Source organism: Sus scrofa, chromosome 9 (genome assembly GCF_054392235.1).
Source record: "Sus scrofa isolate SSC_HxYL_T2T_F1_AM1 chromosome 9, Sscrofa_HxYL_maternal_Yorkshire_Landrace_v2.0, whole genome shotgun sequence".
Lineage (NCBI taxonomy): Eukaryota > Metazoa > Chordata > Mammalia > Artiodactyla > Suidae > Sus > Sus scrofa.
In genome coordinates, this window is record NC_139391.1 from 123,681,637 (window position 1) to 123,705,399 (window position 23,763).

General features: G+C 43.2%; 1 protein-coding gene and 1 pseudogene across 9 annotated transcripts in view; both read right to left on the reverse strand.

Annotated features, from left to right (window-relative positions):
- Positions 1 to 23,763, reverse strand: part of ASTN1 (astrotactin 1) — a 319,448-nt gene that overhangs the window by 231,017 nt on the left and 64,668 nt on the right. The gene's annotated exons all lie outside the window — the stretch shown is intronic.
- Positions 17,291 to 20,801, reverse strand: LOC106507871 (casein kinase I pseudogene; annotated as a pseudogene). The gene has a single exon (XR_014816276.1). The product of XR_014816276.1 is annotated as a casein kinase I pseudogene (transcript).

Here is a 23,763-nt window from a genome sequence, read left to right on the forward strand (position 1 = left end):
AAAGATAACCAAGTTTAGATACTGAAGATGCGTCTTCACTTATTTCCAATTAGCTTGTGAGTTCTAACATTTCCATTGGAAGAAAAGATCAATTTTGTAGAGGAAATGCACTGATGGCACTACTTGAAATGCCAGGGTCTTCTCCCTGGGTAGTATGTTCCAATGATCTTTCTATTCATGTGTCAATGTCGCCCTTCATTACCAAGATTTTATAATAGCGAGTAAGGAAGACATGAAGTGGAAGAAGGAAAACCAGGGCTCTCTCACTTGAGTGGGTCACTAGTAGGCTGTGTGCACTTCCATTCATTCGTTCATTTCTTTTAAAGGTATTTTACTGAGTCCTACCTTCATGCCAAATACTGAAGTCTATAAATATGAATAAACCTGCCCCAACGGAGTTTACATTCTAGAATGGGCAGGGGAAAAAATGACAACCACAACTAAGAAGGCAATAAAGGGGCCGGGGGAGAGGTATACACAGGATGGAGTGAGGGCATAAGGAAAGAGTACCCCATTCTTCCTAAGGAGGTTTATAAGAAGAGGTGATGTCACCACTAAGTTTACAGATAAGTGTGGTTATCCCAGCAGAGTGTATGTGGTGAGAGCAAGATACTCCTGATGTAGAACCGTGACATAACAGCAAGGCACTCTCCTAGAACATTAAGGTGGCACTTGGTACTATGCTGAAGAGCTCGCTGGAGGGTGAGGGACAAGAGGACACTGTGTGGCATGCTTAAGGGTTTGAACTTTATCCTCCAGGCAAAGGGGAGTGAAAGATAAGACCTGATTTGTCCTGTAAAGACCAGAAAGGCTGAGACCAAAGTCAAGGAGATGAGTCTTCCAGACAAGAGGAATTGAGGGCTTGGCCTCTGAAAAGGAGAAGCAGGAAAAGGCAGAAGACAAATGGAAGAGGAGGAATTAGCAGAGTGAGTCACTGCTTGGACGTGGGGATCCAAGGGAAGGGAAGACACAGGATGGGCCTGAACGGCCAGTGAGAGGTTGATGCCCTTCACCCAGATGGGGAGCAGGTCTGATGGGGAGTGAAGGTTCAGATATATTGCATTTGAATGACATGCTGGACATCCAGGAAGGAACACCCCATTGACAGGTACTCGGACATATCAGAAGCATGTAGGAACATCTCCTCTGTGGTTGTGTACATGTAACGGTAAGGGGAAGCCATGGGAATGGATGAATTCACCGCTAAGGATTCAGTGTATGAAGCTCAGGGCCAAGGAAGAGGCCAGGGACAGCACCGTCATCTAAGGAAAAGGTTTCTCTTGGTCTCGGTTTCCTCTTCTGTTAAGTGAGAGGGACGGGCTTCTGGGCTTTCTTAGATCGCTTTCACCTCTACAGTGTCTCCTTTCATGCCTTTTTATTTGGCTCAGGCTTTCACTTACAGATGACTCTTTCTTTCTTCCATCTTTGTTATTTTTGGAAAAGGCTGTTTGAAGCTTAAGCTCCTCTGAAGTGGTCCCTTGATCTTTCTGTCACAAGGACACGCATACAAAGAGTTCAGTGGGGGAGACTTTGGAGCAGAAGAAAAGACAAGTGAGAACCAGGGCCAGTCTCAGTGCCAGGACGCGACCCTTCTCGTGCCTTCAAAGCGGCCACAATAGCATGTTTCCCTCCCACTCCTCAGTTGTCAGGACCGGTGTTTTTGATACAAACCAGAAGAGTAACAGCAGCACCCTGCATTCAATACTCCTGGCTTCCCTTCACCACTCTCCCTCCTGATGCTGGAGGGAGCTTCGCCAATGCAGACTGTGCCTGAGCCACTGATACTTCATTACTCGCCAGCAGATTCTAAATTATTAGAACCCTAACGTTTTCACTGGCCATGTCCCCATTTATAACTTCACCCACTCCTCCGCTTATCAATGCACCATATTCCCTATTTTTCCACATCCCGCCTGCACAAAGCATATGTAGATGTTTTCTGTGGCAAAGACACCCAAAGTCCTATTAGACTCAAGATAAAGAGGAGGAAATTCAATTTATTTTTTGTATACTGCCCGTTTCTCATTAGCCTTGACTTCTAAAGCCCTCGGGTTATGGGCCAGTGCTCATTTTCATGGCTGCAGGACTAGATTTTATTACATTTGTACTCAGAGGAAAGATAGTCTCATTTTATATCTGGAGAAATAGGTTGAGTGACCTGATGACAACAACTGGCCATGGATCAGTATATTTTCCTTATTATGTGAGTCCAGGACTGTTTGTTTTTGGTTGTCTGAGCAGAATATAAAATGTACTTCCCATCACAGACAACTTCAGCACTAGGGGTCTGTCACTCTCTCACTGGTATCAACCAGTATTAGGAGATGACAACACTCCGGATTTTCTGAAATTCTTGCAGCATCGTTCTTAGGTCATATGCCATTGAGGAAAAAAATGCTTCATCTCATCCGTGAAAATAAATACATTACTACTCAGCCATAAAAAAGAACAAAATGCCATTTGCAGCAACATGGATGCAAGAAGACATTCTAATACTAAGTGAAGTAAGTCAGAAAGAGAAAGACAAATACTGTATGATATCACTTATACGTGGTATCTAAAATGTGGCACAAATGAACCTCTCTATAGAACATAAATAGGCTCAGACATGGAGAAGAGACTTGTGGTTGCCAAGGGGGAAGGGGGAGCGAGTAGGATGGATTGCGAGTTTGGAGTTAGCAGATACAAATTATGACATTGAGAATGGATAAGCAATGAGATCCTACTGTATAGTACAGGGAACTATATCCAATCTCTTGTGATAGAACATTTTGGAAGATAATATGAGAAAAAAGAATGTATATATGGGAGTTCCCCTCGTGGCTCAGTGGCAACAAACCTGACTAGCATCCATGAGGACACAGGTTCAATTCCTGGTGCAGCTCGGATTCTGCATTGCTGTGGCTGTGGTGCTGGCAGCTGCAGCTCCAATTCAACCCCTAACATGGGAACTTCCGTTTGCTGTGGGTGCAGCCCTAAAAAAATTTAAAAACAAAAGAAAGTACATATATATGACTGGGACACTTTGCTATACAGCAGAAATTGACACAGCGTTGTAAATCAACTATTCTTTTAAAAATGTACTGTTTTGAGGTACTGGAAATCAAGAATTCCAAGCATAATGTCAGAATTGAAGAAGAATGCAAAAACTGGGCTTTCCTTGTATAAAACTGTGACCAGGCACTAGGTTTCTAACCCCAGGAATAAAATTTCTTGCAAAAGTCCATTATATATCAGGAAGGCAATAGAGGAGTTCTTTCTGCCTTGTTTTTTATGGCGCTCATCGCCAAAGCCCCATCTGTCATCACAGTCTCCTATGCGGACCCCTCCCAGCCATCACCACCTGGGATCAGACTATCAAGATTATATTGAAATATAAAACTTCAGGGGAGCCTTTGCCCCGCCTGGACCAAACCTCTGCAGGAAGCTCTTCGGCATCTCAGGTACCCAGAAAAAGGAGGGCCTGAGGCCTCCAGGGACAGATGTTCTGCATCCTCAAAATCCTTTCCACAGCATACTTATCCCACCTCACGAAGAGGTTCCTCTTCCATCAGAGTAAATCCCCCCTTGCTGTCACTTAAACCTCTTAGCTTTGTCTTCTGTGGAGATGGAAGGTAGCCTTGTTGGAGCCTCCTGATAACATCTGCAAAGACGTGACCACTGCCTCTGATGTGCCACATGCCTCTGACTGCAAAGCACAGCACTGCTCTGGTTCCCCGTCACGAGAGTTAAGTTATCCCAGTCATACTTCGGAGGCCACCAAGGAACAATGGTTGGAAGTGCCACAATTTCAACTCAGGAGAAAAGAAAGGCAAGGGACCACATGAACCAAAGATGAGAGAACCAGCTAATTATGCTTCCCCACCATCCCAGGCCCTCCCCGGCACCACTAAAGGCAGAGGCTGCTATGTAAGCACTTATGTACACATGGTGCCAGAGGTGCCAGAGTGTGTCCCTCCTCCACAAAACTCTCCAGAGCAGGAACATGCTGAGCCTGATTCCTGTTTTCATAACTCAAACCTATTATCCCATCCCATCCATCTGTAGGAGAGGTGAATTCCATTAACTCCCCTGCCCTGCCCTTGAAGACTCTTCCTATCTTTCCCTTTCCTTCCATATCTCTTCCAGCCTAGATGTAAAGCTTGCCTTTTTCTTCTCAGACTTCAACCCTTCTACCTGGGCCCTTAACCTTCTCCCTCACGTGCTGCTTCTACAGATTTTGTACTGCCCTGCCCTTTTTACCTTTAATCTGCCTTCCCAGTATTTCTTCCGCCTTGGTCTAAAATAACGCTAAAATCATCCTCACCGTCATCTCCTCTCAAAAAGCCTTCTGATCTTGATTTTGATTTTTCTGGGTTTTTTTCCCCTTTCACTAACTGCCTAACCCTTAAAAATTTGAGACTATGAATTCATTTCCTCTACTCATTCGCCCATTTACTTCTTAGCCCATTAACATCCAGTTTCTTCCCTAGGGTGCGAGCAGAAAAGCACTAGCTTAAGACACTAGCACTAGCTTAAGACCCTACAAATTTCTAACTGGGCCAAGAACCTCTTAAATACATGGCTTGGACACAGCAAGTGACTGCTGAATGAAAAAAGAAATGAACAGAGCAGAGGGTAAGCATAAGGAATGACCTTTATTGAATGGCTGGTACTAAACCATGCCAGGCACTGTGTTTGGTATGATGAATATGTGATTTATTTGATCACAGATAACTCTGCCTCTTAATGCGACCCTCCAAATAATACTGAACAAGTCAATGACCTTTTTTCTGAAGCCTAGTTTCTTATCTATAAAATAAAGTGATTGCACTAACGGATTTCTCATGCTTCTTGACACCTGAAAGATACAGAGGAAAATCATTTGCTTGTATATGTGGGAAGAGAATTTGAAATAGTCCCAAGTTTCTAAGACTTTTGTCTCTTCTTTCTTTCGTTCTCTCTTTTTTTTTTTTAATCTGACATGGATCCCTGTATGATATTTTTCCTCCTGTTTACCAAACTTATTTATTGGGTAACAATTTTTTTTTCTCTTTCTATTCAAAGACATAGATAACTGAGGTCATATGGCCCAGTGACAAGATCACAGGTTTTGAAAACAGATAGTGTGAATTTGGAAGGCAGCTATGCTCACCACTGCACCACCAATGCTACTAGGCAGTATGAATTTGAATCCTACCTTGCTACTTACTAGGCCTATGACCCTGGACAGGCTACTTAACTGATAGAAGCCTCAGAGTCTTCAACTGTAAAATGCAGTTAAGGCAGTAAAGGGCACCTGCAAAATCCCTGCCTCCGAGGTCTTATGAAGAGGGGTAGAGATAAAAAGCCTGTTTCACAGAATGGTCAGCAGAGAGGAGGCATGGAATAAACAAATGTCCCTGCTTTTCTCCTTCTCTTTTTCTTCAATAAGAAGGGTTTCTATCAGGTTCTAAAACACTACAAATACCTCGTAGGGTACCCTTGACTTTCTCAGTGGCTCCCAGGTGGGCTGGTGTCTTTCACAGGAAATGACTGACCTATTGGAATCTCCTCATTACATGATGAAGTAACAGAGCTTGGCCACCTGCCCAAGTTCATGGCAACATCAAAATTAGCAACCAGGTTGTTTCACTCTGCATGTTGTTTCACTCTGCACTCACAATGTTCTTTGGGGGCTTCTCCACAGATGATTTCACATTCCTCAAAAACAGAATTTTTTTTTCACTCAATAATTACGATCTGACACAAAGACGCCTCTGTATGACTGAGGTTGTCAGATGCCCTGAACTTTCATCATAGCAGAGAAACCCTTCCTTCCTCCAAACACACTGTCTCCGGGTGTTCTTCTTTCCTCCTTCTTGTCTCCCTAGTGGTATCTTCTCCGTAGTAACATGGCTCATTCAACCAACCCTTTTCTCCACCTTTAGCTTTATTCTCATGTCAACTAATTTTAGAGATAAATACAAATTTCAAGCAGGGAAAAACCATAACCTTAAATATATAAATATATATATATGGTGGAAAAATTATTCCAAACAAGTTCCTCTTAGAATTTAACTTGCAGACACTGGAATCCATCTAAATGCTCAGTACTAGAAAAGGGATGGATAAATGATGATATGGACATATGATGAAAGACAGTGTAATATAAGTACCATTAACCATCACATGTTTCAAAGAACGTTTAATGATGTGACAAATCACTTACAGCATAAGGTCGAATAATGTTTTTAAACATTTTTTTAATTGGTAAAATATGAGCTCAGTTTTCCAAAAAGAAATTTTATATGAATAGAAAGTTGGCGAAACATGTAACTAATGTTTACAGTTCATCTCTGAAGAGCGAGGTTATGGGAGATCCTAAATTTCTTCTTTATAGGCTTCGTGTGTTTCTTCTAATTTTACTATGATTGATACACAGTTTTTAATGAAAAGAAAATAATAGCTTTTATTTTGACACTACAGATTGCGAGGCATCTTCTATGGCAACTAATGTGAAAATTCTGGGTGTTTTGTTTGTAAAAACTGCCAAAGCTATTTGCATGGGCACAGACTACTATAGCTGGAGAGGACTAGAAAAATAGCATCTATTCTCAATTTTTTTCAACAGCAGAACTCTTTCTTTAAAAGAAACCTTTAAAGAGATGCTTGCTATGTCAACAAAGATAAAAGAAGAGTGGTTCTCATCCCAGCAGGGATAATGGGCCCAGAGTCCCATTGTTCCCATCTTCCCGCCCACCTGACAGCGGCTGAAGCCTGTTAGCGAAATCCCTAGGACTCTGGGAGACACCATTTGTAAAGATTCTGATTTGGCACAACCTCTCTGTGCCACAGATGAAGAAATCAGGCACCAAGAGGGACAGCGACCTGCATGAAGTCATCAGGGTTCCTGACCAGGGCAAAACAGAAAACGCCCGTTTTCAGACTCCTGGGCATGAGACTTGCCTAAAAGAGAAAGGCATCCTGCAGTGACGCTCTTGAGATCCAAGACTAGACACAAGACCTGTGATGCTACCATGAGGAGTCAGCCAGCCTCAGCAGCACGCTCAGCAAGCCAGATGTGGAATTCTGCCCGTTCAGCAAGAGCCTGAACGTTATTTATTATTTGGAGGTGACCATGGCCTCTTTTTCAACCTTCAGATGCTGTGAATCTCCTTTGATCCCCACCTGCACCCTCAGGCTGCCTGGGTTTACAAGAAATACTGGTAAATCCTTTCCCCTCACTGCAATGAATCAGTGTCCCTGTGGTCTGCAGTCCTCAACCGTGTTTCACAGAGAGCCAGCTTTTGGATGGAAGCATAAAGCCCCAAATCTTGCTGAAGCCATTCGGAGAGCCCAAGGTGCTGGTGGGAGCTGGGGAGTGTTAATCCCCCCTTGCGAGGCCAGCTCCTACTCCGGTAATTACATTTTGCTTCAGAAAAGTGTCCCTGCCGCTGCTGGTAGAGGCAGTCTTCATTTTCACCTCTCCGAGTGAAGTTTGGAGTTAAGGTCTCTCCGAGGGTGGCGTGCTGACCCTGGAGGTGGCCTCGTTCAGGGCATGGCTGCATTTCAGCACCGGCTGAGCTGGGCTCTTGGTCCTGGGGTTTGCTGAGCTGTTTGCAAAGAGCTTTAGATTAAAGAAGCTGTATACCTGTAAGGTATTATTATCACCTAATCTTTTTCTATCTTCAACTCCAGTCACAGTGATGAGGAACCAACCTCATGTGCCTTGGAGTTTCAGTTTGGTACAAGCCTAAAGGTTTGGATTTTGAAAATACAACCGAACCCCTCAGATTTGACAGAATTGAACTAGAAATCTACTTAAGCACCTAAAGAGAATGGAAGGCTTCCTACTGCTTCACATGGAGATGGTGGCCTGCCTGCTGCTTCTGCTACCACCGAGAAGCCAAGACAAAGTTCCATTGTCAGAGTCGAATAATATTCACTCCTAAGTGTCCCGCCAAGCTTTTGTGCTCCCCATCTCACAGAGGGGTGACACAGAAGCAGTTTTCTTTCTTTCTTTTTTTTTGTCTTTTTGCCTTTTCTGGGGCCACTCCTGCGGCATCTGGAGGTTCCCAGGTTAGGGGTCTGATTGGAGCTGTAGCCACCGGCCTATGCCAGAGCCACAGCAATGCAGGATCCGAGCCACATCTGTGACCTACACCACAGCTCATGGCAACTCGGGATCCTTAACCCACTGAGCAAGGTCAGGGATCGAACCCGCAACCTCATGGTTCTTAGTCGGATTTGTTAACCACTGAACCATGATGGGAACTCCAGAGGCAGTTTTCTTGAGCTTGGGAACCAGGCCTACCTATAAGCCAAAGACATTAGAGAGGTTGGAACAGCTGTGACATCAGCCACGTGCCTGATAAGGTGGAATGTGCCTAGTGTCACAATTTGTAAGATCAAGAAGGCAGGCAAGATATTCACAAGGGAAAAATATATGTGTTTTGGTGTTGACAACAAACCAAGAGAAGCTAGTTTGATTCTTCTGAAAAATCCAATACTCTGTTGATAATTAAAATAATTTAAAAAAATATTTTAAATGGCTCTCTTTTAAAATGCAGCATGCTCATTCTAAGAAGTCAAACAACTCACAAGTTTTGGGAGCAAAACTTCTGCCCCTCTGCCTTGCCATCCTGCTCCCGGAAGTAACTAATATTAGAGTTTAAAATATATCTTTGCACACCCTTCTCCAAGATCATGTAAATATAGACAAGCACATGCAGAGTTTTTCTTCTCTGCTTCTTTCCTCCCTCCCTTCTTCCCTCAACAAAATAGGGCAATAAAAATGTCAAAATGCTTCTGCTAAGGCTTAGAAAACAGTAATACTCATTTGATATGAAGTGCTTTGCCCGGCCCAGAGTCAGAACTAGCCAATTTATCGCATGTGTCTCTTCTTTCCTCTGCCCCCCACCATCCCCTCCTCTTAATAAGGACAGTGGGCAGCTTCAGGGGCAGTGAGCAAGCAGCAGAGGATGGTCAGTTTTCTAGTTTACGTATGAGCCAGTCCTTCTCAAGAGCAGAGCAGGGGACCCAGAAGCCCTTGCCCACATCTCAACAAGGCAGAGGCGTGGCGCTCCAGGATCCCTGGGATCTGTTTGACCCCAAGAGTCTTCCTGCTCGGTGGGAGCTTCATGCCACCAGTTGGCCCTGAATTGTTTCTGGATAGGACCAGATTTGACCCTTCCAATACCAAAAGCTCCTGTGGAGGGAAGTTAAAACTATTTGTATCATGCAGTCATCATATTCATCTTTGCTCCATGGCTATGACTGGAGAGGGAGAGAGAGAGAGAGGCACCAGAGGGACACCATCCCCTGAAACTATTTGAGACAAACAAGATCAACGAGGACAAGCAGTCCTCAGTTTTCTGAGTCCAGTTCACAGAACACTAGAAACCTTATTTGATGCTGTACAGGATACATATACTTACCCACACTCATGACTCGCAGAGACACAGGCAGAAAGAGCTGTATCTTGATTCTCACTTGCCCTATGGCCTCCCCTGTGCACTGCTTCTGCCCAGGAGTCTGCTCTCCACCTGCACATCACCCCCTGCCCCAGCACTGCCAGCATGATGGCCCCTCAGGCTATTCCACAGCCCTACAGACCCCATCCAAGCTGACCCTGCCTGACAGAAGGGCCTGAAATCAGACACTGAAATAGAGGTCACTAAAAACCTTCACCTTTCCTAAGGTGTTATTGGTCAGTGAGCAGAGCTCTTACTTTAATAGAAATAGGGCATCCTCTTCACTTCGGACACCAAAAGCATTAGTTTCACATGTAGTAGTTTAGCTCTGTTCACATGAGCATAAATGCATGCACTTATAAAACACGCACACACCCCCTTCAATCACCACCATTATCAACACAACACAACTCAATACAATAAATGCAACACAATACAAAGGCCCCAGCAAGTTAGAAAGTTATGACTTACACACAGTTTAATAATATCTGCAATCCATTTTTACCATAAGAGCCCACCATCACCATATGACAATGTCCTAGATGGAGGGAACTCAGTCTCTACAATCAGAAACCCACACAAAGCACTGTGTTCATCTACTGATTGATCACATTTACTAAGTTTATTTAGTTTCTGTCTTCCCATATTTAAAAGATCCCCAGCATTAGCAGAGTATATAACATGTGCTCCACATAGACATTCCTTCACCAACATTTAATCATTTAATCCTCAAAAGAATTCTATGGTGTTGATATTCTTATTATTCCTTTTAAACTGAGCTTCATAAAGGACAAAGGGCCACGAGACAGTCTTAACGTTTGCAGTCCCTGGTAAAGTGTCTAATCAATAAAACTAGCAGGGTAGCTTGACAGCTAATTGATGGCATGATGAAATCTTAAAACTAGAAAAGATTACAAGTCATCTAAACCTTATATCCATCTGATCATAAATTCCGTCTAAACAGTCCTCTAGCAACAAAGTTTCATCAACATTCCACCTTTGAATAAAGACCACCCATCCACGAGGAGCTCAGTTACAACGCTCTCGACTTGGAGTCAAAGCATCTTCTCTGAAGCCTCAGCCCATCAATCCCTTGTATTCATTAGTCTTTTTCCACATCTACATGAAAGACCTTCAAACATGTGGAGTCTGCTCTCATGGTTCCCAGATCTTTTTCTGATGAAACATAACTAGTTCATTCAATTGTTCCTTATCTTTTCAACATGTTTTGGGACTCCTTTACCATTATCTTTACATGTCTTTGTTTCCACGACCGGGTGGAAGGGGGGCTAACTTCAAATGTTAATAAGGACCAGGTGGGTCACATACAAGGGTGAGTCTAGCCCTGCTTTTGGTAATGAAGACGTGATAGGGCTGGTGGTAAAGGAAGAGGTCCATCTTACTAAAATGCCTTCCAATGAAAAAACAGACTTTGTGAAAGCCACCTATATTGTGTATTTGAACTAGATTCACCCACTGAGCTAGATATTTCCCAAAACACAGCAACCAGAACTGACCTCAAAAGTCTGGGTGTCATTTGACTAGCTCTCAAGAAAATGATGTTAATCTCTCACTGGCGTAACTAGACTTCTATTAATGCTTCAAACGTTACATTAACCTTTTAGGATATGACATTCTGTTGACTCACATCAGGCTCTCTGTGAACTAAAGCCTGGAATTATTTTTATAGGGCTGTTATTAGTTGTTTTCTTCAACACAGTTTTAAGATTCTATGTTTATTCCTACTAAATGTTATCTTGTCAGACTCAACCCATCTTTCTAATCTGTCAAGATTCTTCCGAGTACTGACTTGGCCATCTTTGCCATCTGATGCAAATATTCCCCATTTTAGTTTCATGTAACCCATAATTATGAGAAGCGTGCCTTTTTATTGAGATATAATTCACATACCATAAAATGCATGCTTTTATATTGTACAGTGACTTTTAGTGTATTTCAAAGTTATACAACCCTCACTAGTATCTAATCCCAGAAAATTTTCCTCATGCCAAAAAGAAACTCTATTCCCATTAGCAGTGCCCACCCCTCCTCCCTCCATCATCTGGCAACCACTAGTTTACTTTCTGTCTCTGTGGAGTTGCCTATCATGGACACCCCATATAAAGAGATTCATATGATATATGGTCTTCTGTGTCTGGTGTCCTTCACTATGCATAATGCTTTTCTAAGATGCAGCCACACTGTAGCATTTATAAATGCTTTTATTTCTATGGCCAAAGACTACCATATTGTATACATATAGCACATTTACTTTATTCATTCTTCAGCTGACGTACCCTTGGATTGTTTCCACTTTTTTTGTCTTTTTGCCTTTTTCTTGGGCCGCTCCCGCGGCATATGGAGTTTCCCAGGCTAGGGGTCGAATTGGAGCTGTAGCCGCCGGCCTACACCAGAGCCACAGCAACTTGGGATCCGAGCCGCATCTGCGACCTACACCACAGCTCACGGCAATACCTCATACTTAACCCACTGAGCAAGGCCATGGATCGAACCTGCAACCCCATGGTTCCTAGTCGGATTCGTTAACCACTGAGCCACGACAGGAACTCCGGATTGTTTCCATTTTTGAATGTTATAAATAATGCTGCTGGAAACATTCATGGGTAAGGTTTTTGTTTTTTTTGTTTGTTTGTTTGTTTGTTTTTGCCATTTCTTGGGCATATGGAGGTTCCCAGGCTAGGGGTCGAATCGGAGCTGTAGCTGCCGGCCTGCACCAGAGCCACAGCAACATGGGATCCAAGCCATGTCTGCAACCCACACCTCAGCTCACGGCAACGCCGGATCCTTAACCCACTGAGCAAGGCCAGGGATCGAACCAGCAACCTCATGGTTCCTAGTGGGATTTGTTAACCACTGCACCACGATGGGAACTCCACGGGTAAGGTTTTTTGTGGACAGATGTTTTCAGTTCTCTTGAGTATATACCCGAAAAGTGGAATGGCTGGTCTTAATGGTAACACTATGTTTAATTTTTTGAGGAAATGCCAAATGGTTTTCCATATCAGCTGAGCAATTTTACATTCCCACCAGCATTGTGGGAGGGTTCCAATTGTTCCACATCCCTGTCAACAATTATTGTTTGTTTGTTTAGGGCCATGCCTGCAGCGTGTGGAAATCCCAGGGCAAGGGATCAAACCCACTCCATAGCAGTCACCTGGGCTACAGCAGTGACAATGTTGAATCTTTAACCTGCTGAGCCACCGAGGAACTCATTGTCTGTTTTTCATTATAGCTACCCTTGTGCCTACGAAGTGGTATTTCACTGTGGTTTTTATTTATAACTTGCTAAAGACTAATGATGTTAAGCATCTTTTTATGGGCTTATTGACCATTTGTATATCTTCCATGGAGAATGTCTATTCAAAGCCCAATTTTGAACTGGATTATTAATCTTTTTACTGTTGAGTTATAGGAGTTCTTTATATATTTTGGAAACAAACCCCACATCAAATACCTTTTTACAAATATTTACTCTTATTCCGTGGGTTGCATTTTCAGTCTTGATGTTCTTTGAAACACAAAAGTTTCAAATTTTGTTGAAGTTCAACTTATCCATGTTTTTCCTTTACTGCTTGTGCTTTTGGTGCCATAGTTAAGATGCACTGCCTAATCCAAGGTCACAAACACTTACACCTAGGTTTTCTTCTAAGGGTTTTATAGTCTGAGCTCTTATATTTATATATTAAATCTGCTTTGAGTTATTTTTTACATATAGTATAAGGTAAGGGTTCAACTTCATTCCTTTGCATGGATATGCAGTTTTGCAGCTGCATCAGTACCATTTTTTCACCACTGAATTGTCTTGGCACCCTTGTCAAAAATGAAATGTCTATAAATAAAAGGGTTTATTTCTGTACGCTTAGTTCCATTCCATTTTTATGTCTATCCTTATGCCTCTTGTGCACCATCTTTATTACTGTGGCTCTGTAGGACAAACATGCTTTTGAATGTTACAGAAGTCAGTTATAAAAATGCTGGGGAAAGACCCCTGTGGCCTTACACTAGAATAGAAGCTCCATGAAGGCAGGGGCTTTTTCTTCGTTGGTTACTCATATATGCTCAGTACCTAGAAAAGGTTGTGACACATGGTTAAGTTCTGAATAAATATCTGTTGATACTAAATGAGTGCTAGAATAAAAAAATATAATTAGAAGCCACTATCAAATTTCAACCACATATGAATCTACTCAGTTGGGCCAGCATTCTGCCTTCTTCTTCCATCATGCCTGGAAAGTTCATGTGGAAGAAGACCTTGCCAAATACTCTGCTGAAGGTTAAAGGACATTTATTTTAATGCTCAGGGTCAGAATACTATCTATGGCATCCATCAAGTTACAGTTACCAAGAAAACAATGACTTAGACCATTCCTGGCACAGACAGGATACTACTTGGTGATTTAAGAAGGAAATGGTCTCTTATCTAGTCCCGGAAAACCATTATTAACAACTTAGAAGAACTGCACAATCCTATGGCAACCACATTCATATCATTTGGTAGTTCAAGAGGAAAAGAACCCTGTCTGGTGAGCTAATACTCCAAGCTGTCACAGTTGCCCTTTCTGGAAGAGCAAATCCAGGAAGCAACAACGAAAAATGAGCAAAAGAAGAACCTGCACACATCCTCAGTACTGGCCCTGCTTCTAAACTGGGCCTGGTGTGATTGAAAGACGACCAAGGAGACAGATTTCATCAAAAAGTGAAAGATACGTTGGAGTTTCTATTGTGGCACAGCGGAAACAAATCTGTCTAGGATCCATGAGGTTGTGGGTTCGATCCCTGGCCTCGCTCAGTGGGTTAAGGATCTGGTGTTGCTGTGAGCTGAGGTGTGGGCTACAGATGCAGCTCAAATCTGGCATTGCTATGACTGTGGCATAGGCCAGCAGCTGTAGCCCCAATTCAACCCCTAGACTGGGAACATCCATATACAGCAAGTGCGGCCCTAAAAAGCAAAAAAAAAAAAAAAAAAAAGTGAAAGAAACATCAACAAAGAGAAGGAAAGATTTCAACTTTTCCCATAGATTACTGAGTTTTATTTTTTTAAAGTTCAAAAAAAATTTTTTTTTCTTTTTAGCGCTGCAGCAAGGGCATATGGAGGTTCCTAGGCTAAGGGCTAAATTGGAGCTGTAGCTGCCAGCCCACGCCTCAGCCACAGCAATGCTGGATCTGAGCCGTGTCTGTGACCTACACCACAGCTCACAGCAACACCACACCCTTAACACACTGAGGGAGGCCAAGGATCGAACCCGCATCCTCATAGATACCAGTTGGGTTCATTACGGCTGCACCATGATGGGAACTCCTTTATTTTTTCTTAATTGTATGTGACAAGCTGACTTTTCAGCTGTGTGTTTGTACGTAGAACTGTTACAAACAGTTATAGACTGTTACTCTGAATTACACTGAAGGTTTACATTCTAGGGTTTATGTTTTGGGTGCAGATCTTCACACAAATAATACTGACATCAGGTCCCCAAAGAGCCTGCCCTGTAGAAATAACCTTGTGTGAAATCTCACGAGCTTTCCAGCAACTCTTTTTTTTTTTTTTTTTTTTTTTTTTTTTTTGCCATTTCTAGGGCTGCTTCTGCAGCATATGGAGGTTCCCAGGCTAGGGGTCAAATCGGAGCTGCAGCCACCGGCCTATGCCAGAGCCACAGCAATGTGGGGTCCGAGCCACATCTTCAACCTACACCATAGCTCATAGCAATGCTGGATCCTTAACCCACTGAGCAAGGCCAGGGACCGAATCCACAACCTCATGGTTCCTAGTCAGATTCGTTAACCACTGAGCCACGATGGGAACTCCCCAACAACTTTACAGTTCAATCACTCCAGGCTTATGTATTAATGCTGCCTTCCTTATTTAAAAAAAAAAATCATCATCACCATTTTCATTTGACATGGCTACACAAATTATTTAATATTTTTAATTAGACAGATACTGTCCTCTGCTGTACAGATGCGAACAGCAAGGCTGAAAGAAGTTAAGTCAACTATCAATTCATAATCAGTGGAGCCAAGACGCAATCCCAGGTCGATCTGACACCAAACTTCATGTTCTTAGCCACTGGACATCCTGCCCCTCAAAAGACTACAATGCGCTATAAATGCACATGGGATGGTTTTAAATGGACAGAGTCTGCCTGAGCACATGACTGTCTCCTGAGAAAAATCCACCTGCTCTTCTTCCTTGGTCAGTTCATATGTCCACAATCTCAAGCCTATTACCTTTTCTTTTTATCCTTCTCACACTCTCAATATGTATTTTCATTCATATTGTTTGCTTGGGGGAGGAGCAAAAAACCACTTCACATGAAATTTACCTTAAATTTTTAAGTGTATGATACTATATAGTATTGCTACCTATATACACATTATTGCACCACAGAGCTCTAAATCTTTTCCCGGTATTACTGAAACTCTGTGCCCAGGGAAAAGAAAGTTCCCAGTTCTTCCTCCCTCTGGTCCCTGGCTTCCACCATTCTACTTTCTGTTTCTAAAGTTTCACTGTTTGGATGCTGCAGTTAAATGGAATTTGCACTATTTATCTTTCTATGATGGCTTATCTTCATTCATTCATCAAAGGACATTTAGATTGTCCCACACCTTGGCTATTGTCAATGATGCTGCAATGAACATGGAAATGCAAATATTTCTTTGAAATGCTGTTTTCTTTGTCTTTTTTGTTTTCCTTTTTGGCCACAGCTGTGGCATGTGAAAGTTCCCGGAGCCAGGGATCAAACCTGTGCCACAGCAGTGACCTGAGCCACTGCAGTGACAATGCCAGATCCTTAACCCATTGTGGCACAGGGAACTTAGAGAACCTGTTTTCAATCTTTTTGGATAAATACCCAGCAGTGGGATTGCTGTATTGTTTTTATTTAGCAATTCTTTTTTTTTTTTTTTTAATTTCTGAGGAAACTTCATAATGTTTTCCATAGTGGCTGTACCATTTTACATTTCCACAAAGAGTGTAAAAAGGTTTTACACTTTACAGCCGTATCAACGCTCATTATTTTCCGTTTTTTAATTTTATGATAGCCATCTGAACAGGTGTGAAGTGATGCCTCATGATTAATATTGTTGAACATCTTTCACAAACCTATTGACCATTTGTGTGTCTTGGAGAAATGTCTATTTGAGTCATTAGTTTTCTTTTTTTTTTTTAAGAACCAAACCTGTGGCATATGGAAGTTCCCGGGCTAGGGGTCAAATCAGAGCTGCAGCTGCCAGTCTACACCACAGCCACAGCAACTCAGGATCCAAGCCGTGTCTTAGACCTATACCACAACTCACAGCAACACTGGATCTTCAGCCCACTGAGCGAGGCCATAGATCGAACCTGCATCCTCAGGGATACTAGTCAGGCTCCTAACCCACTGAGTCACAATGGGAACTCCCAGCCCCCCCCCCTTTTTTTTTTGTCTTTTTGCCTTTTCTAGGGCCACTTCCCACGGCGTATAGAGGCTCCCAGGCTAGGCGTCTAATTGGAGCTATAGCCACTGGCCTATGCCAGAGCTACAGCAACATGGGATCCAAGCCACATCTGCAACCTACACCACAGCTCACGGCAACGCCAGTTCCTTAACCCACTGAGCAAGGCCAGGGATCGAACCCACAACCTCATGGTTCCTAGTCGGATTAGTAAACCACTGAGCCAGGCCAGGGATCGAACCCACAACCTCATGGTTCCTAGTCGGATTAGTTAACCACTGAGCCACGATGGGAACTCCCCAGCCCATTTTTAAACAGGATTATTTGGTTTTACCATTGAGTTATTAGAGTTCCTTAATATTTTGGATATTAACCTATTTTCAAATATACAGTTTGTAAATACGTTTTTCCATTCCATAGGTTGCCTTTCACTCTGTTGACTGTTTCTTTTGCTATACAGAAGCTTTCCAGTTTGATGTAGTACCACGTGCCTATTTTTACTTTTGTTTGCTTTTGATGTCATATCCAAGAAATGATTCCCAACATCATTCAATGTGATGAAGATTTTCTCTTATGTTTTCTTCAAGAAGTTTTATAGTTTCAGGTCTTATGTTTAAGTCCTTAAATAATCTATTTTGAGTTGACTTTTGTATGGTGTAACATAGGGGTCCAACTTCATTCTTTTGCATGTGGATATCAATGTTTTCCAACACCATGTATTTAAGAAACTCTTCTTTCCCCATTGTGTAGTCATGGCCATCTTATCAAAAATCATTTAACCATGTGTGCTTGGGTCTAGTTCTAGACTTTCTATTCTGTTCCATAGCATCTCTATGTCTGCCATTATGCTAATACCACACTGTTTTGCTTAGTACAGCTTTGTATTATGTTTTGAAGTCAAAATGGAAACACATCCCCTGTGTGTGAATTAAAAAAATTGATATTATGAAGATGTCCATACTATCTAATGTGATCTACAGATCCAATGCAATGCCTATAAAAATTCCAGTGGCATATTTTGCAGAAATAGGAAAAAAAAAAAAACCTAAAAGTCATATGGAATCACAAAGGATCTTGATAGTCCAAACAATCTTAAAAAATAGGGAAGAATCTCATGAATGTTTTTACTCTTGTTGCTTCTTGCAGATCAACCCCCTAACGAGACCACAGCAGGAATTTTTGCAGATCTCTGACACATGCTCTCTTTGAACAAGAGCTTGGAGAGAACACTTGGATGTCATTCAGATGCATGAATCCCAGATAACCAAAACGTGCTTGAACACCTCAAATCCAATACAGTTAATTTCTTTTGGGAGAGGGGGGCAATCTGAGGCATGTGGAAGTTCCTGGGCCAGGGATGGAACCTGAGCCACAGCAGTGACAATGCTGGATTCTTAACCATTAGGCCACCAAGGACCTCCTAGTTAACTCCTAAGAGTAAACCCAGTTTAGAACAACTCATACAGAGATCTTAATGGTTTCCTCACTTTTCCCTACTCTTGACAAAACTCCCATCATTTTGGCTCATCATTACCATTTCTCCAATCATCACCACTACTAGGAAAATGCTGGGGTATTTTCAGAGAAAAGACTCATTACTTTTTTTTCCCAATTGCCAAATAACCATCACCTTATTTCATTTAAAAGTTTCTCAATCGAGGTTCAGCCTTAACAAGTGCAGCTCCCATGAATACAGTCTTTGGGGTTAGAACCTGGTAAAATCCTAGTCTCATCATCCATCAGCTGTATATCTCTACACAACCCATTTACTAAATTTAAGCATTAATTTCCTCACCCCAAAGTGGCTATAAAAAGGATACCTATGTCAAAGGTTTGTCATAAAAATGAAATAAAATAATCAGTGTCCGGCACTTAGCAAAGCCCCCATGGTAACCATTCTTATTTAGCGGTAGTAGTACCCTTCGTAAAGAAAGATCTAGTCGCAATGCTGCAGTGGGCGCCCGCAGCTGCTCTGCCCACGCAGCACACAGGCCTCCAGAGGACCTCAGCAACAACACCTACCAGGCTACCTGCTCCACACACCCCTACAGGGCTGAGATGGGCTTTAAGGCGCTGGTATCCCACTGATGGGCCTACAGCGCCCAGCAGGCACAAAAAGCCCATGTGCCAAGCGCAGCCCCTGGGGCCACCGGGAGTTCTGCTGAGAGTCCTGGGCCCTAGGCAGGCTCCATAAGCAGGTGCGCAAGAACTCCCCGTGGGCCACAACTGACCGCCCAGGATTGGGGAAGGCATTATGGTTGAAGGCCTACCCCACCCCGCCTTCCCCCTTGGTTCCTGGCCACCCAGGGCGGGCTCAATCCAGGCAGCAATGCCCTGCAGCTCCCCCTGGGGAAAAAGGCATTTGTATCCAGACAAGCTGCCCTTTATGACACTAACTGGGCTGGTGGAGGCACTACTCACTCAACAGACGTGGGCGGGGTGGCAGCGCAGGGCGGCCGCTGTGGTTTTCTTTCTTCCTTATTTTAAGGAGTTGATGTTCCACAAAGGAAGATTAGACACATATGTAGAAATCTCCACCAAAATCCTAAGTGAGCAAAGTAACCCCACGTGGCCGGTGGCGGCAGCTCTGCCGGCCCTGCAGTCAGTGTCCGGCTGTGGTCACGTAGCTATGGACTAGCTGTCCCCGAGGAGCTGCAGCAGGAGGAATCAGGGATCACTGCTCCAGGGTTACTTGTGTCGCTGCAGCAACTTTCTCTGCCTCGTCTAGAAGAAACCACAGCACTTGCTGAGGTCTGCCACCTCCACCCCTTCAGGGGCCTGGGATGGGGGCATTGGAATGGACAGCAGTGGGGTCCTTCGCATTCACCTCCCTATTGGTGGAGTTCAGTACCTGTTTTTGTTGTGTAGCAGTGCTTTGTCCCGAGCCGGAGGCTGTGAGGGCACGTCGATGAGCACTGTGCAGACGGTGTCGGGACTTCCTGGCCCAGTCACACAACCACCCAGAAAAGAGGCAGGGTGACCAAGAAGGTCAGTAAAGAGCTTGCGCAGATAGTCGAGGTCTGGATTATAGAAGAAGTTCCGGCACCGCACGTTGCGCAAGTACACGGCTATCGCCTGTAGAAAGCTTTCGCGGAGGCACTCGATGGGTGTGGTCCGATTAGCGTCCCGGATCTTCAGGGAGCCTTCCTAGAAGGTGCTTTGCAACGCTGCTAGGGCAGGCTGCCACGCAGGAAGTACATGAACACATGGTCCAGCGCCTCCAAATCTTCACAGCGGCTCTGTTTCCTGCCCAGGTAAGCGTTTATACTCAATGTAGCGCGCCATGCCTGTCAGGGTCTTGTGCTCATCATTCGGGATGTGTTTCTAGATGTCACAGTCAGTAGACTCCTTGGTCAGGCTAGAGTCAGTCGATGATGTGGATTCATGCTGCTGCTTAGTGCCCGGTCACCCCACTAGGAAGTTGTCGGGCTTCACGAGGTGGTAGATGAGGCTCTTGATGTGCCTGTATTCCATGCGCGTGATCAGCTGGATTGTGGTCATGATTACTGTCTTGCGCGTGAACGTGTGATCGCCCGAGTGGAACAGGTCTTACGGGTTGGGCCTGAGCGGCTCCAGCACTGTGGCTTTGTACCTCCACGCAGGCAGAAGTCTACACCTGTGGAATGCCCTCTGGGGCACTGAGCTGCTTGTAGAAGTGGTATTGCAGGTGTAGCTTAAGCGCCGGGGATTTGATGAGCTCCACCTTGATAGCTACCTGTTCATTTGTATGGAGATTCTTAGCCAGAGCTCCCCAAACTTGCAACAGCCTTTTTCCTGACCCGGAAGGGGGCCCACCATCAGGACCCGTGATCTGGTCCCCATAGGCCGGATGCTGTGGCTGGTCCATCCACTGGCCTTGGTTTTTCTCCAACCCTCCTTCAATTTCCCTACCCTCCTTTCGTGTCAAAAATCCATAAATTTGCGTTACCCTGGAGTTTCCACTTTGCTGCTGTGCACATCCCGGCACTATAGAGACCTGAGGTTGCAGGCGGCTGTTCCGGGCTAGCACACGGGGTGGCCCGACATCTTCCTGCTAGCCCAGCGGGCCACCTCGCTCATCTAGGTGGTCTGGGAGTCACGTGGGGATGGGACCAATGCTGCAGACAGGTCCCTCGGACTCAAATCTCGTGGCTCTCTGCTGACAGCCTCCGCCCTGGCCGTGGCCCGGCGGCCAGCGGCTGACGTGGGCTGCCCAGGCTCTCTCAGCAGCAAGGTTCGGACTCCAGCTCGGAGTCTTGGTGCTCCAGCCCTTGACCCCACTCCGATGCCGCCTTTGCCACTGGCCTCCGAATGTTCATGGCGGGCCTGTTGCTACTCATTATTATCTACTTCTCTGGATCAATCACTTTGCTGTCTCATGGTCTTTCTACAGTAATGACTTTTCTTTACATGGTATTGGGTGGTGTTGTGGTTGATGTCAAATAAGCAAACTGCTTAGGAGGAGGCCAGGAGGAACATTAAGAATAGGGAAGAGAAAATAAAGGGAAAACAGATAAAGGAGAAGAGTGAGGAAAAAAAAAAAAAGTTGTTTATAATCTGTTGTGATAACGGAGATCAGTTGATCTCCATTCCCTCTCTCCATCAGCCCCGAGATGAGGAAGTGAATGTCACTGGGTAGATCCATGAGGGAAAAAAGGTGACACTAGGCCTCTACTCTCCCCAAATCTCTTAAATGACCCAGCCTGTGATTTAGGTTCCAAGAGGTCATGAAGTGAACCCAGATCACCTTCTATTAATGTTAAATGAGCCTGTAAATGCACATTGGGCAGCAAATCAAAACCACTGGAAGCAGCTACTCTTAACTTAGGAAGTTCCTGTCTCTTAAAGGACCAGCTGCCCTTTCATAAAAGACCATTTCTTTTCTATGAATAATACATATAATTGTAGAGAGGAAAATATATTTCCATTAAGCAATATCAATTCTCAACACACTGGATATAATCTCTTATACTTCTATAATTAAAAATTAAACACGTAGTCTTATGTTGAAGAAACTCCAAAGCTGGTTTTTATGTGCTCTCTTTTTTTTTCTCCAAAATCATCATTCTTACCAGCCTTTCGATATAATTATATTCCAGGGAAAAAACAGCCAGTCAGAAAAAAATAAATCAACATATAATCTTACTTTAAAGTCCTCGCTTATCTTTTACGATGTGTATAGGCTGTTTGAAAAAAAAAAAATTGGGTCTGAAGTTTTCTACAATGAACATATACTATATTCCTTTATTTCATTATTTTAAAAAGGAAAATTATGTAAAATATCAGATCTGTTGTATTGTTAGACACAAGAGACTTTCATTGACTGTGTGGGTTTCTGTTAACCTATTTCAAGATCTTAAGTCCCGGAAAAAATAGCTGATGCTCAATGAATATTTTTCTGAATAAGCAAACGTTAATATTAAAAATAAAAACTAAGAAGATATTTGAGGTTGGGACTGTTTCCTGTTTTGCCAATACAGTTGCCCAGTGGATTTTCCCTTCCTCTGCTCCACTTCCCTCTTTACTCAATAAAGAGCAATCTTAAGGAAACGGTCACTAAAAGCAGGAGGATTCTTACTCTTGGCCCTAACTCACTTAGGACACACATTCTTAGCTTGTTTGTTTAAGAAAAATCCATGTAAAAGCCATTGACCTCAGAAAAGTATGGGTATCTATCTTCTTTGGCCATGAAGATAAAACATAATACCAATAATAATATTTCATTAAAAGAAAAATTTTGGTGACATGCATTTCAGTCAACATACCCAAACTGATTAAAATTCAAATCACAGAATTTCTAAAGCTAGAAAGATTCTCCTATGTCTTGGAACCTAACTCTTTTTTAAATTGTGGAAGCAGAGGTAGAAGAAGTTAAGTGATTGTCCCAAAGATACGGAACTCATAAATTGTAGATAGACTTGGTCCCAGGTACCTAATTCCAATTCTAACACATATTCCATTTCACCGCACTCTACTATAAACCCCTTAGTGCTTTATGGGCAGATAATAAAAATTAGTTAATGCAGATGATGACGATAATGAAATTTCACTGTGCTGGAAACAGGGAAATGAGGTCAGCTGGCATTTGGTGATGCTTTTGTTAAGGCAGAACATCTATTATTTTCCATCTCTCTCTGCATTTAAAAAAATCTATGTACTTTGCTAAAAAAAAAAAAGCCTTAGGCAACTAAATATCATTCATTAAAACATTTAAGACAAGTCACAGCTCCTAGTAATACACTTCCAGAACAGAAAAGCAGGATAAAGATAGCTTAGAAACTGCACACACATAGAATTTTTCTACTGATACCCCAATCCCCTGCTGGCCAATTTTGAAAAGTGGGTTTTTATTGTACCATAAAAATGAACAAGCTGAGGCTCTTACATCCGGAGAAAGGTTGGTACCTCCATGGAAAATGTTTTGCCTTCAGGAGTCCAGGATGAGAGGAAATCATTTTTACTCTTGGATAAGGACAACTAATTGTTTTGATAGACTTGGGTATTGAAACTCCATAGCACATAAGCTATGGCTTGAGCAAGATAATTCTGTTTCTAAGTATAAGGTGATTACTGATACAAGCATTGTCTTGAGATCCCTCTCCAATGTTACCACCAATGTGAATTTGTCTACTAAAAACCAAAGACCCAGCTTTGGAGAACTGTTTGACAGTAGCTATGAAAGCTAAGCACTTGTCTGTATGCAAGAAATTCCACTTCATGGGTATATACCTAACTAAATGCATTTATACATGAGTCAAAAGACATGCACAAGAATGTTCATAGCAGCCCTTTTCAGAATAGCACCAAATGGGAAACTACTCAAATGGCCGTCAATAGTAGGCTGGATAAATACATTGATACAGTCACAACCTGCAAGACCATTTTGAGTTAACTACAG